The following is a 10,894-nucleotide window of genomic DNA, read 5'->3' on the forward strand; positions in this document are numbered from 1 at the left end:
TTCAGGGGATGGGGCATGGCCAACATGAGCCCCACACCAAAGGAGGGTGAAGGTGTTTAATGCGAACTAGGGGTCATCCAAGCACCGCAAAAGGCCGCCATGCCCTGCACGCCCCTTTTCTCTTTTCATATGCAGATGAGGGTTGAAGCCAACTTTGACCCACTGCTTGGATGACATCACCGTATGCAAATCCGTCTTCTGCAGAACTTCCCCCAGGAATGCTTGCACTAGTTGTTGCATTTGGTTTGTTGTTTGGGGGTGCTTCAGTATTAGGCAGCCTTCTGCCCTCCCATGTTCATCTGAAAATATGTGTTCTCCCTGCAGTTGTTGTCCCCAGATGAGAGTTCCCTTGTGCTGCCTCAGTTGAATCTCCTTTACTTGACAGAGATGTGCCTGAGCAGCGGCCCTCCCCAGCTCTATCCCAAATCATACTTATTTTGCATAGGAGATACCATGGTCATGAAGATTATTCTCCCAGGGTGAGGTTCATTCATTGCATTATGTGTATGCTGACCCCTGTGATTTCCCCAAATGTGGGAAACTCGACTGCTTTATTTGTGGTAGTGGGGGACTGTGTTTGTGTTTTCCTCTGGTCAGCTCTGGTAAAAGTCAGATTTCTTTGTTCAGATCTTCCTCTAGCCTTGTTCTTCTTTTGAGAGTTCCCTTGTGCTGCCTCAGTTGGATCTCCTTCACTTGACAGGGGGGTGCCCAAGCAGAGACCCTCCCCAGCTCTAGCCCAACTCCTACTTACCTGCCAGGTGAGATACTATGATCATGAAGGTGCTTCTCCCAGGGCAAGGCTCACCCATTGCACTCTGGGTGTGCTGCCCCTGCGATTTCCCCAAATGTGGGAAACTTGACTGCATAATTTGTGTTTCCCCTGGTCGGCTCTCGTGTAATTCAGATCTCTTTGTCTCAGGTCTCTCTCCAACCTAGTTTGCTGTCTGTTTCCACTTCTCTTTTCTTCAGCCGCTCCCTTCTATACCCTTGTGCACTATCCTGACTTCTCCTCCCGTCTGCTTACTTTGTGCCTTCCAATGCACAATGCAAACTACAGGTAGTGCTGCAGGGCCCACACCCTTTTACTTGCCTTACAGAGCAGCTCTGGAGATGTTACAGTGCCCAGCTGCTGCAAGAAATCAGCTTGAATGCTTCAGGGGATGGGGCATGGCCAACATGAGCCCCACACCAAAGGAGGGTGGAGGTGTTTAATGCGAACTAGGGGTCATCCAAGCACCGCAAAAGGCCGCCATGCCCTGCACGCTCCTTTTCTCTTTTCATATGCAGATGAGGGTTGAAGCCAACTTTGACCCACTGCTTGGATGACATCACCGTATGCAAATCCGTCTTCTGCAGAACTTCCCCCAGGAATGCTTGCACTAGTTGTTGCATTTGGTTTGTTGTTTGGGGGTGCTTCAGTATTAGGCAGCCTTCTGCCCTCCCATGTTCATCTGAAAATATGTGTTCTCCCTGCAGTTGTTGTCCCCAGATGAGAGTTCCCTTGTGCTGCCTCAGTTGAATCTCCTTTACTTGACAGAGATGTGCATGAGCAGCGGCCCTCCCCAGCCCTATTCCAAATCATACTTATTTTGCATAGGAGATACCATGGTCATGAAGATTGTTCTCCCAGGGTGAGGTTCATTCATTGCATTTTGGGTATGCTGACCCCTGTGATTTCCCCAAATGTGGGAAACTTGACTGCATTATTTGTGGTAGTGGGGGACTGTGTTTGTGCTTTCCTCTGGTCAGCTCTGGTAAAAGTCAGATTTCTTTGTCTCAGATTTTCCTCTAGCCTTGTTCTTCTTTCGAGAGTTCCCTTGTGCTGCCTCAGTTGGATCTCCTTCAGTTTACAGGGGGGTACCCGAGCAGCGATCCTCCCCAGCTCTAGCCCAACTCCTACTTACCTGCCAGGTGAGATACTATGATCATGAAGGTGCTTCTCCCAGGGCAAGGCTCACCCATTGCACTCTAGGTGTGCTGCTCCTGCGATTTCCCCAAATGTGGGAAACTTGACTGCATAATTTGTGTTTCCCCTGGTCGGCTCTCGTATAATTCAGATCTCTTTGTCTCAGGTCTCTCTCCAGCCTAGTTTGCTGTCTGTTTCCACTTCTCTTTTCTTGAGCCGCTCCCTTCTATGCCCTTGCGCACTATCCTGACTTCTCCTCCTGTCTGCTTACTTTGTGCCTTCCAACGCACAATGCGAACTACAGGTAGTGCTGCAGGGCCCACACCCTTTTACTTGCCTTACAGAGCAGCTCTGGAGCTGTTACAGTGCCCAGCTGCTGCAAGAAATCAGCTTGAATGCTTCAGGGGCTGGGGCATAGCCAACATGAGCCCCACACCAAAGGAGGGTGGAGGTGTTTAATGCAAACTAGGGGTCAGCCAAGTGCCGCAAAAGGCCACCATGCCCTGCACGCCCCTTTTCTCTTTTCATATGCAGACGAGGGTTGAAGCCAACTTTGACCCACTGCTTGGATGACATCACCATATGCAAATCCATCTGCGGCAGGCCTTCCCCCAGGAATGCTTGCACTAGTTGTTGCATTTGGTTTGTTGTTTGGGGGTGCTTCAGTATTAGGCAGCTTTCTGCCCTCCCATGTTCATCTGAAAATATATGTTCTCCCTGCAGTTGTTGTCCCCAGATGAGAGTTCCCTTGTGCTGCCTCAGTTGAATCTCCTTTACTTGACAGAGATGTGCATGAGCAGCGGCCCTCCCCAGCCCTATTCCAAATCATACTTATTTTGCATAGGAGATACCATGGTCATGAAGATTTTTCTCCCAGGGTGAGGTTCATTCATTGCATTTTGGGTATGCTGACCCCTGTGATTTCCCCAAATGTGGGAAACTCAACTGCATTATTTGTGGTAGTGGGGGACTGTGTTTGTGCTTTCCTCTGGTCAGCTCTAGTAAAAGTCAGATTTCTTTGTCTCACATTTTCCTCTAGCCTTGTTCTTCTTTCGAGAGTTCCCTTGTGCTGCCTTTGTTGGATCTCCTTCACTTTACAGGGGGGTACCCGAGCAGCGACCCTCCCCAGCTCTAGCCCAACTCCTACTTACCTGCCAGGTGAGATACTATGATCATTAAGGTGCTTCTCCCAGGGCAAGGCTCACCCATTGTACTCTGGGTGTGCTGCTCCTGCGATTTCCCCAAATGTGGGAAACTTGACTGCATAATTTGTGTTTCCCCTCGTCGGCTCTCGTATAATTCAGATCTCTTTGTCTCAGGTCTCTCTCCAGCCTAGTTTGCTGTCTGTTTCCACTTCTCTTTTCTTCAGCCGCTCCCTTCTATACCCTTGTGCACTATCCTGACTTCTCCTCCCGTCTGCTTACTTTGTGCCTTCCAATGCACAATGCAAACTACAGGTAGTGCTGCAGGGCCCACACCCTTTTACTTGCCTTACAGAGCAGCTCTGGAGCTGTTACAGTGCCCAGCTGCTGCAAGAAATCAGCTTGAATGCTTCAGGGGCTGGGGCATAGCCAACATCAGCCCCACACCGAAGGAGGGTGGAGGTGTTTAATGCAAACTAGGGGTCAGTCAAGCGCCGCAAAAGGCCACCATGCCCTGCACGCCCCTTTTCTGTTTTCATATGCAGATGAGGGTTGAAGCCAACTTTGACCCACTGCTTGGATGACATCACCATATGCAAATCCATCTGCGGCAGGCCTTCCCCCAGGAATGCTTGCACTAGTTGTTGCATTTGGTTTGTTGTTTGGGGGTGCTTCAGTATTAGGCAGCCTTCTGCTGCACCCTGCTTTGGTGTGGGGCTCATGTTGGCCATGCCCCATCCCCTGAAGCTTTCAAGCAGATTTCTTGCAGCAGCTGGGCACTGTAACAGCTCAAGAGCTGCTCTGTAAGGCAAGTAAAAGGGTGTGGGCCCTGCAGCACTACCTGTAGTTTGCATTGTGCATTGGAAGGCACAAAGTAAGCAGACGGGAGGAGAAGTCAGGATAGTGCACAAGGGTATAGAAGGGAGCGGCTGAAGAAAAGAGAAGTGGAAACAGACAGCAAACTAGGCTGGAGAGAGATCTGAGACAAAGAGATCTGAATTATACGATAGCCGACCAGGGGAAACACAAATTATGCAGTCAAGTTTCCCACATTTGGGGAAATCGCAGGGGCAGCACACCCAGAGTGCAATGGGTGAGCCTTGCCCTGGGAGAAGCACCTTCATGATCATAGTATCTCACCTGGCAGGTAAGTATGAGTTGGGCTAGAGCTGGGGAGGGTCGCTGCTCGGGCACCCCCCTGTTAAGTGAAGGAGATCCAACTGAGGCAGCACAAGGGAACTCTCAAAAGAAGAACAAGGCTAGAGGAAGATCTGAAACAAAGAAATCTGACTTTTACCAGAGCTGACCAGAAGAAAACACAAACACAGTCCCCCACTACCACAAATAAAGCAGTCGAGGTGAGGTTCATTCATTGCATTTTGGGTATGCTGACCCCTGTGATTTCCCCAAATGTGGGAAACTCGACTGCTTTATTTGTGGTAGTGGGGGACTGTGTTTGTGTTTTCTTCTGGTCAGCTCTGGTAAAAGTCAGATTTCTTTGTTTCAGATCTTCCTCTAGCCTTGTTCTTCTTTTGAGAGTTCCCTTGTGCTGCCTCAGTTGGATCTCCTTCACTTAACAGGGGGGTGCCCGAGCAGCGACCCTCCCCAGCTCTAGCCCAACTCCTACTTACCTGCCAGGTGAGATACTATGATCATGAAGGTGCTTCTCCCAGGGCAAGGCTCACCCATTGCACTCTGGGTGTGCAGCCCCTGCGATTTCCCCAAATGTGGGAAACTTGACTGCATAATTTGTGTTTCCCCTGGTCGGCTCTCGTATAATTCAGATCTCTTTGTCTCAGATCTCTCTCCAGCCTAGTTTGCTGTCTGTTTCCACTTCTCTTTTCTTCAGCCGCTCCCTTCTATACCCTTGTGCACTATCCTGACTTCTCCTCCCGTCTGCTTACTTTGTGCCTTCCAATGCACAATGCAAACTACAGGTAGTGCTGCAGGGCCCACACCCTTTTACTTGCCTTACAGAGCAGCTCTGGAGCTGTTACAGTGCCCAGCTGCTGCAAGAAATCTGCTTGAATGCTTCAGGGGATGGGACATGGCCAACATGAGCCCCACACCAAAGGAGGGTGGAGCAGAAGGCTGACTAATACTGAAGCACCCCCAAACAACAAACCAAATGCAACAACTAGTGCAAGCATTCCTGGGGGAAGGCCTGCCGCAGATGGATTTGCATATGGTGATGTCATCCAAGCAGTGGGTCAAAGTTGGCTTCAACCCTCGTCTGCATATGAAAACAGAAAAGGGGCGTGCAGGGCATGGTGGCCTTTTGCGGCGCTTGACCGACCCCTAGTTTGCATTAAACACCTCCACCCTCCTTCGGTGTGGGGCTCATGTTGGCTATGCCCCAGCCCCTGAAGCATTCAAGCTGATTTCTTGCAGCAGCTGGGCACTTTAACAGCTCCAGAGCTGCTCTGTAAGGCAAGTAAAAGGGTGTGGGCCCTGCAGCACTACCTGTAGTTTGCATTGTGCATTGGAAGGCACAAAGTAAGCAGACGGGAGGAGAAGTCAGGATAGTGCACAAGGGTATAGAAGGGAGCGGCTGAAGAAAAGAGAAGTGGAAACAGACAGCAAACTAGGCTGGAGAGAGACCTGAGACAAAGAGATCTGAATTATACGAGAGCCGACCAGGGGAAACACAAATTATGCAGTCAAGTTTCCCACATTTGGGGAAATCGCAGGAGCAGCACACCCAGAGTGCAATGGGTGAGCCTTGCCCTGGGAGAAGCACCTTCATGATCATAGTATCTCACCTGGCAGGTAAGTAGGAGTTGGGCTAGAGCTGGGGAGGGTCGCTGCTCGGGTACCCCCCTGTCAAGTGAAGGAGATCCAACTGAGGCAGCACAAGGGAACTCTCGAAAGAAGAACAAGGCAAGAGGAAAATCTGAGACAAAGAAATCTGACTTTTACCAGAGCTGACCAGAGGAAAGCACAAACACAGTCCCCCACTACCACAAATAATGCAGTTGAGTTTCCCACATTTGGGGAAATCACAGGGGTCAGCATACCCAAAATGCAATGAATGAACCTCACCCTGGGAGAACAATCTTCATGACCATGGTATCTCCTATGCAAAATAAGTATGATTTGGAATAGGGCTGGGGAGGGCCGCTGCTCATGCACATCTCTGTCAAGTAAAGGAGATTCAACTGAGGCAGCACAAGGGAACTCTCATCTGGGGACAACAACTGCAGGGAGAACACATATTTTCAGATGAACATGGGAGGGCAGAAGGCTGCCTAATACTGAAGCACCCCCAAACAACAAACCAAATGCAACAACTAGTGCAAGCATTCCTGGGGGAAGTTCTGCAGAAGACGGATTTGCATACGGTGATGTCATACAAGCAGTGGGTCAAAGTTGGCTTCAACCCTCATCTGCATATGAAAAGAGAAAAGGGGCGTGCAGGGCATGGCGGCCTTTTGCGGTGCTTGGATGACCCCTAGTTCGCATTAAACACCTCCACCCTCCTTTGGTGTGGGGCTCATGTTGGCCATGCCCCATCCCCTGAAGCATTCAAGCAGATTTCTTGCAGCAGCTGGGCACTGTAACAGCTCCAGAGCTGCTCTGTAAGGCAAGTAAAAGGGTGTGGGCCCTGCAGCACTACCTGTAGTTTGCATTGTGCATTGGAAGGCACAAAGTAAGCAGACGGGAGGAGAAGTCAGGATAGTGCACAAGGGTATAGAAGGGAGCGGCTGAAGAAAAGAGAAGTGGAAACAGACAGCAAACTAGGCTGGAGAGAGACCTGAGACAAAGAGATCTGAATTATACGAGAGCCGACCAGGGGAAACACAAATTATGCAGTCAAGTTTCCCACATTTGGGGAAATCGCAGGGGCAGCACACCCAGAGTGCAATGGGTGAGCCTTGCCCTGGGAGAAGCACCTTCATGATCATAGTATCTCACCTGGCAGGTAAGTAGGAGTTGGGCTAGAGCTGGGGAGGGTCTCTGCTCGGGCACCCCCCTGTCAAGTGAAGGAGATCCAACTGAGGCAGCACAAGGGAACTCTCAAAAGAAGAACAAGGCTCTGAAACAAAGAAATCTGACTTTTACCAGAGCTGACCAGAGGAAAACACAAACACAGTCCCCCACTACCACAAATAAAGCAGTCGAGTTTCCCACATTTGGGGAAATCACAGGGGTCAGCATACCCAGAATGCAATGAATGAACCTCACCCTGGGAGAATAATCTTCATGACCATGGTATCTCCTATGCAAATTAAGTATGATTTGGGATAGAGCTGGGGAGGGCCGCTGCTCAGGCACATCTCTGTCAAGTTAAGGAGATTCAACTGAGGCAGCACAAGGGAACTCTCATCTAGGGACAACAACTGCAGGGAGAACACATATTTTCAGATGAACATGGGAGGGCAGACGGCTGCCTAATACTGAAGCACCCCCAAACAACAAACCAAATGCAACAACTAGTGCAAGCATTCCTGGGGGAAGGCCTGCCGCAGATGGATTTGCATATGGTGATGTCATCCAAGCAGTGGGTCAAAGTTGGCTTCAACCCTCGTCTGCATATGAAAACAGAAAAGGGGCGTGCAGGGCATGGTGGCCTTTTGCTGCGCTTGTCTGACCCCTAGTTTGCATTAAACACCTCCACCCTTCTTCGGTGTGGGGCTCATGTTGGCTATGCCCCAGCCCCTGAAGCATTCAAGCTGATTTCTTGCAGCAGCTTGGCACTGCAACAGCTCCAGAGCTGCTCTGTAAGGCAAGTAAAAGGGTGTGGGCCCTGCAGCACTACCTGTAGTTTGCATTGTGCATTGGAAGGCACAAAGTAAGCAGACGGGAGGAGAAGTCAGGATAGTGCACAAGGGTATAGAAGGGAGCGGCTGAAGAAAAGAGAAGTGGAAACAGACAGCAAACTAGGCTGGAGAGAGACCTGAGACAAAGAGATCTGAATTATACGAGAGCCGACCAGGGGAAACACAAATTATGCAGTCAAGTTTCCCACATTTGGGGAAATCGCAGGAGCAGCACACCCAGAGTACAATGGGTGAGCCTTGCCCTGGGAGAAGCACCTTCATGATCATAGTATCTCACCTGGCAGGTAAGTAGGAGTTGGGCTAGAGCTGGGGAGGGTCGCTGCTCGGGTACCCCCCTGTAAAGTGAAGGAGATCCAACTGAGGCAGCACAAGGGAACTCTCGAAAGAAGAACAAGGCTAAAGGAAAATCTGAGACAAAGAAATCTGACTTTTACCAGAGCTGACCAGAGGAAAGCACAAACACAGTCTCCCACTACCACAAATAATGCAGTCAAGTTTCCCACATTTGGGGAAATCACAGGGGTCAGCATACCCAAAATGCAATGAATGAACCTCACCCTGGGAGAAAAATCTTCATGACCATGGTATCTCCTATGCAAAATAAGTATGATTTGGAATAGGGCTGGGGAGGGCCGCTGCTCATGCACATCTCTGTCAAGTAAAGGAGATTCAACTGAGGCAGCACAAGGGAACTCTCATCTTGGGACAACAACTGCAGGGAGAACATATATTTTCAGATGAACATGGGAGGGCAGAAGGCTGCCTAATACTGAAGCACCCCCAAACAACAAACCAAATGCAACAACTAGTGCAAGCATTCCTGGGGGAAGGCCTGCCGCAGATGGATTTGCATATGGTGATGTCATCCAAGCAGTGGGTCAAAGTTGGCTTCAACCCTCGTCTGCATATGAAAAGAGAAAAGGGGCGTGCAGGGCATGGTGGCCTTTTGCGGCGCTTGGCTGACCCCTAGTTTGCATTAAACACCTCCACCCTCCTTTGGTGTGGGGCTCATGTTGGCTATGCCCCAGCCCCTGAAGCATTCAAGCTGATTTCTTGCAGCAGCTGGGCACTGTAACAGCTCCAGAGCTGCTCTGTAAGGCAAGTAAAAGGGTCTGGGCCCTGCAGCACTACCTGTAGATCGCATTGTGCGTTGGAAGGCACAAAGTAAGCAGACAGGAGGAGAAGTCAGGATAGTGCGCAAGGGCATAGAAGGGAGCGGCTCAAGAAAAGAGAAGTGGAAACAGACAGCAAACTAGGCTGGAGAGAGACCTGAGACAAAGAGATCTGAATTATACGAGAGCCGACCAGGGGAAACACAAATTATGCAGTCAAGTTTCCCACATTTGGGGAAATCGCAGGGGCAGCACACCCAGAGTGCAATGGGTGAGCCTTGCCCTCGGAGAAGCACCTTCATGATCATAGTATCTCACCTGGCAGGTAAGTAGGAGTTGGGCTAGAGCTGGGGAGGGTCGCTGTTCGGGCACCCCCCTGTCAAGTGAAAGAGATCCAACTGAGGCAGCACAAGGGAACTCTCGAAAGAAGAACAAGGCTAGAGGAAGATCTGAGACAAAGAAATCTGACTTTTTCCAGAGCTGACCAGAGGAAAGCACAAACACAGTCCCCCACTACCACAAATAATGCAGTCGAGTTTCCCACATTTGGGGAAATCACAGGGGTCAGCATACCCAGAATGCAATGAATGAACCTCACCTTGGGAGAACAATCTTCATGACCATGGTATCGCCTATGCAAAATAAGTATGATTTGGGATAGGGCTGGGGAGGGCCGCTGCTCAGGCACATCTCTGTCAAGTAAAGGAGATTCAACTGAGGCAGCACAAGGGAACTCTCATCTGGGGACAACAACTGCAGGGAGAACACATATTTTCAGATGAACATGTGAGGGCAGAAGGCTGCCTAATACTGAAGCACCCCCAAACAACAAACCAAATGCAACAACTAGTGCAAGCATTCCTGGGGGAAGGCCTGCAGCAGATGGATTTGCATATGGTGATGTCATCCAAGCAGTGGGTCAAAGTTGGCTTCAACCCTCGTCTGCATATGAAAAGAGAAAAGGGGCGTGCAGGGCATGGCGGCCTTTTGCAGCGCTTGGATGACCCCTAGTTCGCATTACACACCTCCACCCTCCTTCGGTGTGGGGCTCATGTTGGCTATGCCCCAGCCCCTGAAGCATTCAAGCTGATTTCTTGCAGCAGCTGGGCACTGTAACTGCTCCAGAGCTACTCTGTAAGGCAAGTAAAAGGGTGTGGGCCCTGCAGCACTACCTGTAGTTCGCATTGTGCGTTGGAAGGCACGAAGTAAGCAGACGGGAGAAGTCAGGATAGTGCGCAAGGGCATAGAAGGGAGCGGCTCAAGAAAAGAGAAGTGGAAACAGACAGCAAACTAGGCTGGAGAGAGACCTGAGACAAAGAGATCTGAATTATACGAGAGCCGACGAGGGGAAACACAAATTATGCAGTCACGTTTCCCACATTTGGGGAAATCGCAGGAGCAGCACACCCAGAGTGCAATGGTTGAGCCTTGCCCTGGGAGAAGCACCTTCATGATCATAGTATCTCACCTGGCAGGTAAGTAGGAGTTGGGCAAGAGCTGGGGAGGGTCGCTGCTCGGGTTCCCCCCTGTGAAGTGAAAGAGATCCAACTGAGGCAGCACAAGGGAACTCTCGAAAGAAGAACAAGGCTAGAGGAAGATCTGAGACAAAGAAATCTGACTTTTTCCAGAGCTGGCCAGAGGAAAGCACAAACACAGTCTCCCACTACCACAAATAATGCAGTCAAGTTTCCCACATTTGGGGAAATCACAGGGGTCAGCATACCCAAAATGCAATGAATGAACCTCACCCTGGGAGAAAAATCTTCATGACCATGGTATCTCCTATGCAAAATAAGTATGATTTGGAATAGGGCTGGGGAGGGCCGCTGCTCATGCACATCTCTGTCAAGTAAAGGAGATTCAACTGAGGCAGCACAAGGGAACTCTCATCTTGGGACAACAACTGCAGGGAGAACATATATTTTCAGATGAACATGGGAGGGCAGAGGACTG

General features: G+C 50.2%; 16 non-coding genes and 2 pseudogenes across 16 annotated transcripts; 7 read left to right on the forward strand and 11 right to left on the reverse strand.

The window, feature by feature from the left end:
* Nucleotides 1-428: 428 nt before the first annotated feature.
* On the forward strand, nt 429-592 carry LOC135045514 (U1 spliceosomal RNA). Its single transcript, XR_010237954.1, has one exon. It is a non-coding gene; the product is annotated as a U1 spliceosomal RNA (small nuclear RNA).
* Nucleotides 593-743: 151 nt separating this feature from the next.
* Nucleotides 744-906, forward strand: LOC135045524 (U1 spliceosomal RNA). Its single transcript, XR_010237963.1, has one exon. It is a non-coding gene; the product is annotated as a U1 spliceosomal RNA (small nuclear RNA).
* A 674-nt stretch (nt 907-1,580) lies between these two features.
* LOC135045505 (U1 spliceosomal RNA) lies at nt 1,581-1,744 on the forward strand. Its single transcript, XR_010237945.1, has one exon. It is a non-coding gene; the product is annotated as a U1 spliceosomal RNA (small nuclear RNA).
* A 152-nt stretch (nt 1,745-1,896) lies between these two features.
* LOC135045472 (U1 spliceosomal RNA) lies at nt 1,897-2,059 on the forward strand. Its single transcript, XR_010237920.1, has one exon. It is a non-coding gene; the product is annotated as a U1 spliceosomal RNA (small nuclear RNA).
* A 674-nt stretch (nt 2,060-2,733) lies between these two features.
* Nucleotides 2,734-2,897, forward strand: LOC135045493 (U1 spliceosomal RNA). The gene has a single exon (XR_010237934.1). It is a non-coding gene; the product is annotated as a U1 spliceosomal RNA (small nuclear RNA).
* A 152-nt stretch (nt 2,898-3,049) lies between these two features.
* Nucleotides 3,050-3,185, forward strand: LOC135045470 (U1 spliceosomal RNA; annotated as a pseudogene).
* An 855-nt stretch (nt 3,186-4,040) lies between these two features.
* Nucleotides 4,041-4,203, reverse strand: LOC135045527 (U1 spliceosomal RNA). Its single transcript, XR_010237966.1, has one exon. It is a non-coding gene; the product is annotated as a U1 spliceosomal RNA (small nuclear RNA).
* A 468-nt stretch (nt 4,204-4,671) lies between these two features.
* LOC135045453 (U1 spliceosomal RNA) lies at nt 4,672-4,834 on the forward strand. Its single transcript, XR_010237909.1, has one exon. It is a non-coding gene; the product is annotated as a U1 spliceosomal RNA (small nuclear RNA).
* Nucleotides 4,835-5,662: 828 nt separating this feature from the next.
* On the reverse strand, nt 5,663-5,825 carry LOC135045449 (U1 spliceosomal RNA). Its single transcript, XR_010237905.1, has one exon. It is a non-coding gene; the product is annotated as a U1 spliceosomal RNA (small nuclear RNA).
* A 152-nt stretch (nt 5,826-5,977) lies between these two features.
* On the reverse strand, nt 5,978-6,141 carry LOC135045495 (U1 spliceosomal RNA). Its single transcript, XR_010237936.1, has one exon. It is a non-coding gene; the product is annotated as a U1 spliceosomal RNA (small nuclear RNA).
* A 674-nt stretch (nt 6,142-6,815) lies between these two features.
* On the reverse strand, nt 6,816-6,978 carry LOC135045534 (U1 spliceosomal RNA). The gene has a single exon (XR_010237973.1). It is a non-coding gene; the product is annotated as a U1 spliceosomal RNA (small nuclear RNA).
* Nucleotides 6,979-7,120: 142 nt separating this feature from the next.
* LOC135045513 (U1 spliceosomal RNA) lies at nt 7,121-7,284 on the reverse strand. The gene has a single exon (XR_010237953.1). It is a non-coding gene; the product is annotated as a U1 spliceosomal RNA (small nuclear RNA).
* A 674-nt stretch (nt 7,285-7,958) lies between these two features.
* On the reverse strand, nt 7,959-8,121 carry LOC135045454 (U1 spliceosomal RNA). The gene has a single exon (XR_010237910.1). It is a non-coding gene; the product is annotated as a U1 spliceosomal RNA (small nuclear RNA).
* A 152-nt stretch (nt 8,122-8,273) lies between these two features.
* LOC135045517 (U1 spliceosomal RNA) lies at nt 8,274-8,437 on the reverse strand. Its single transcript, XR_010237957.1, has one exon. It is a non-coding gene; the product is annotated as a U1 spliceosomal RNA (small nuclear RNA).
* A 674-nt stretch (nt 8,438-9,111) lies between these two features.
* On the reverse strand, nt 9,112-9,274 carry LOC135045455 (U1 spliceosomal RNA). The gene has a single exon (XR_010237911.1). It is a non-coding gene; the product is annotated as a U1 spliceosomal RNA (small nuclear RNA).
* Nucleotides 9,275-9,426: 152 nt separating this feature from the next.
* Nucleotides 9,427-9,590, reverse strand: LOC135045512 (U1 spliceosomal RNA). The gene has a single exon (XR_010237952.1). It is a non-coding gene; the product is annotated as a U1 spliceosomal RNA (small nuclear RNA).
* Nucleotides 9,591-10,288: 698 nt separating this feature from the next.
* On the reverse strand, nt 10,289-10,424 carry LOC135045473 (U1 spliceosomal RNA; annotated as a pseudogene).
* Nucleotides 10,425-10,576: 152 nt separating this feature from the next.
* LOC135045520 (U1 spliceosomal RNA) lies at nt 10,577-10,740 on the reverse strand. The gene has a single exon (XR_010237959.1). It is a non-coding gene; the product is annotated as a U1 spliceosomal RNA (small nuclear RNA).
* Between the last annotated feature and the right edge of the window lie 154 nt (nt 10,741-10,894).

This window comes from Pseudophryne corroboree, unplaced genomic scaffold, assembly GCF_028390025.1.
Source record: "Pseudophryne corroboree isolate aPseCor3 unplaced genomic scaffold, aPseCor3.hap2 scaffold_909, whole genome shotgun sequence".
NCBI lineage: Eukaryota > Metazoa > Chordata > Amphibia > Anura > Myobatrachidae > Pseudophryne > Pseudophryne corroboree.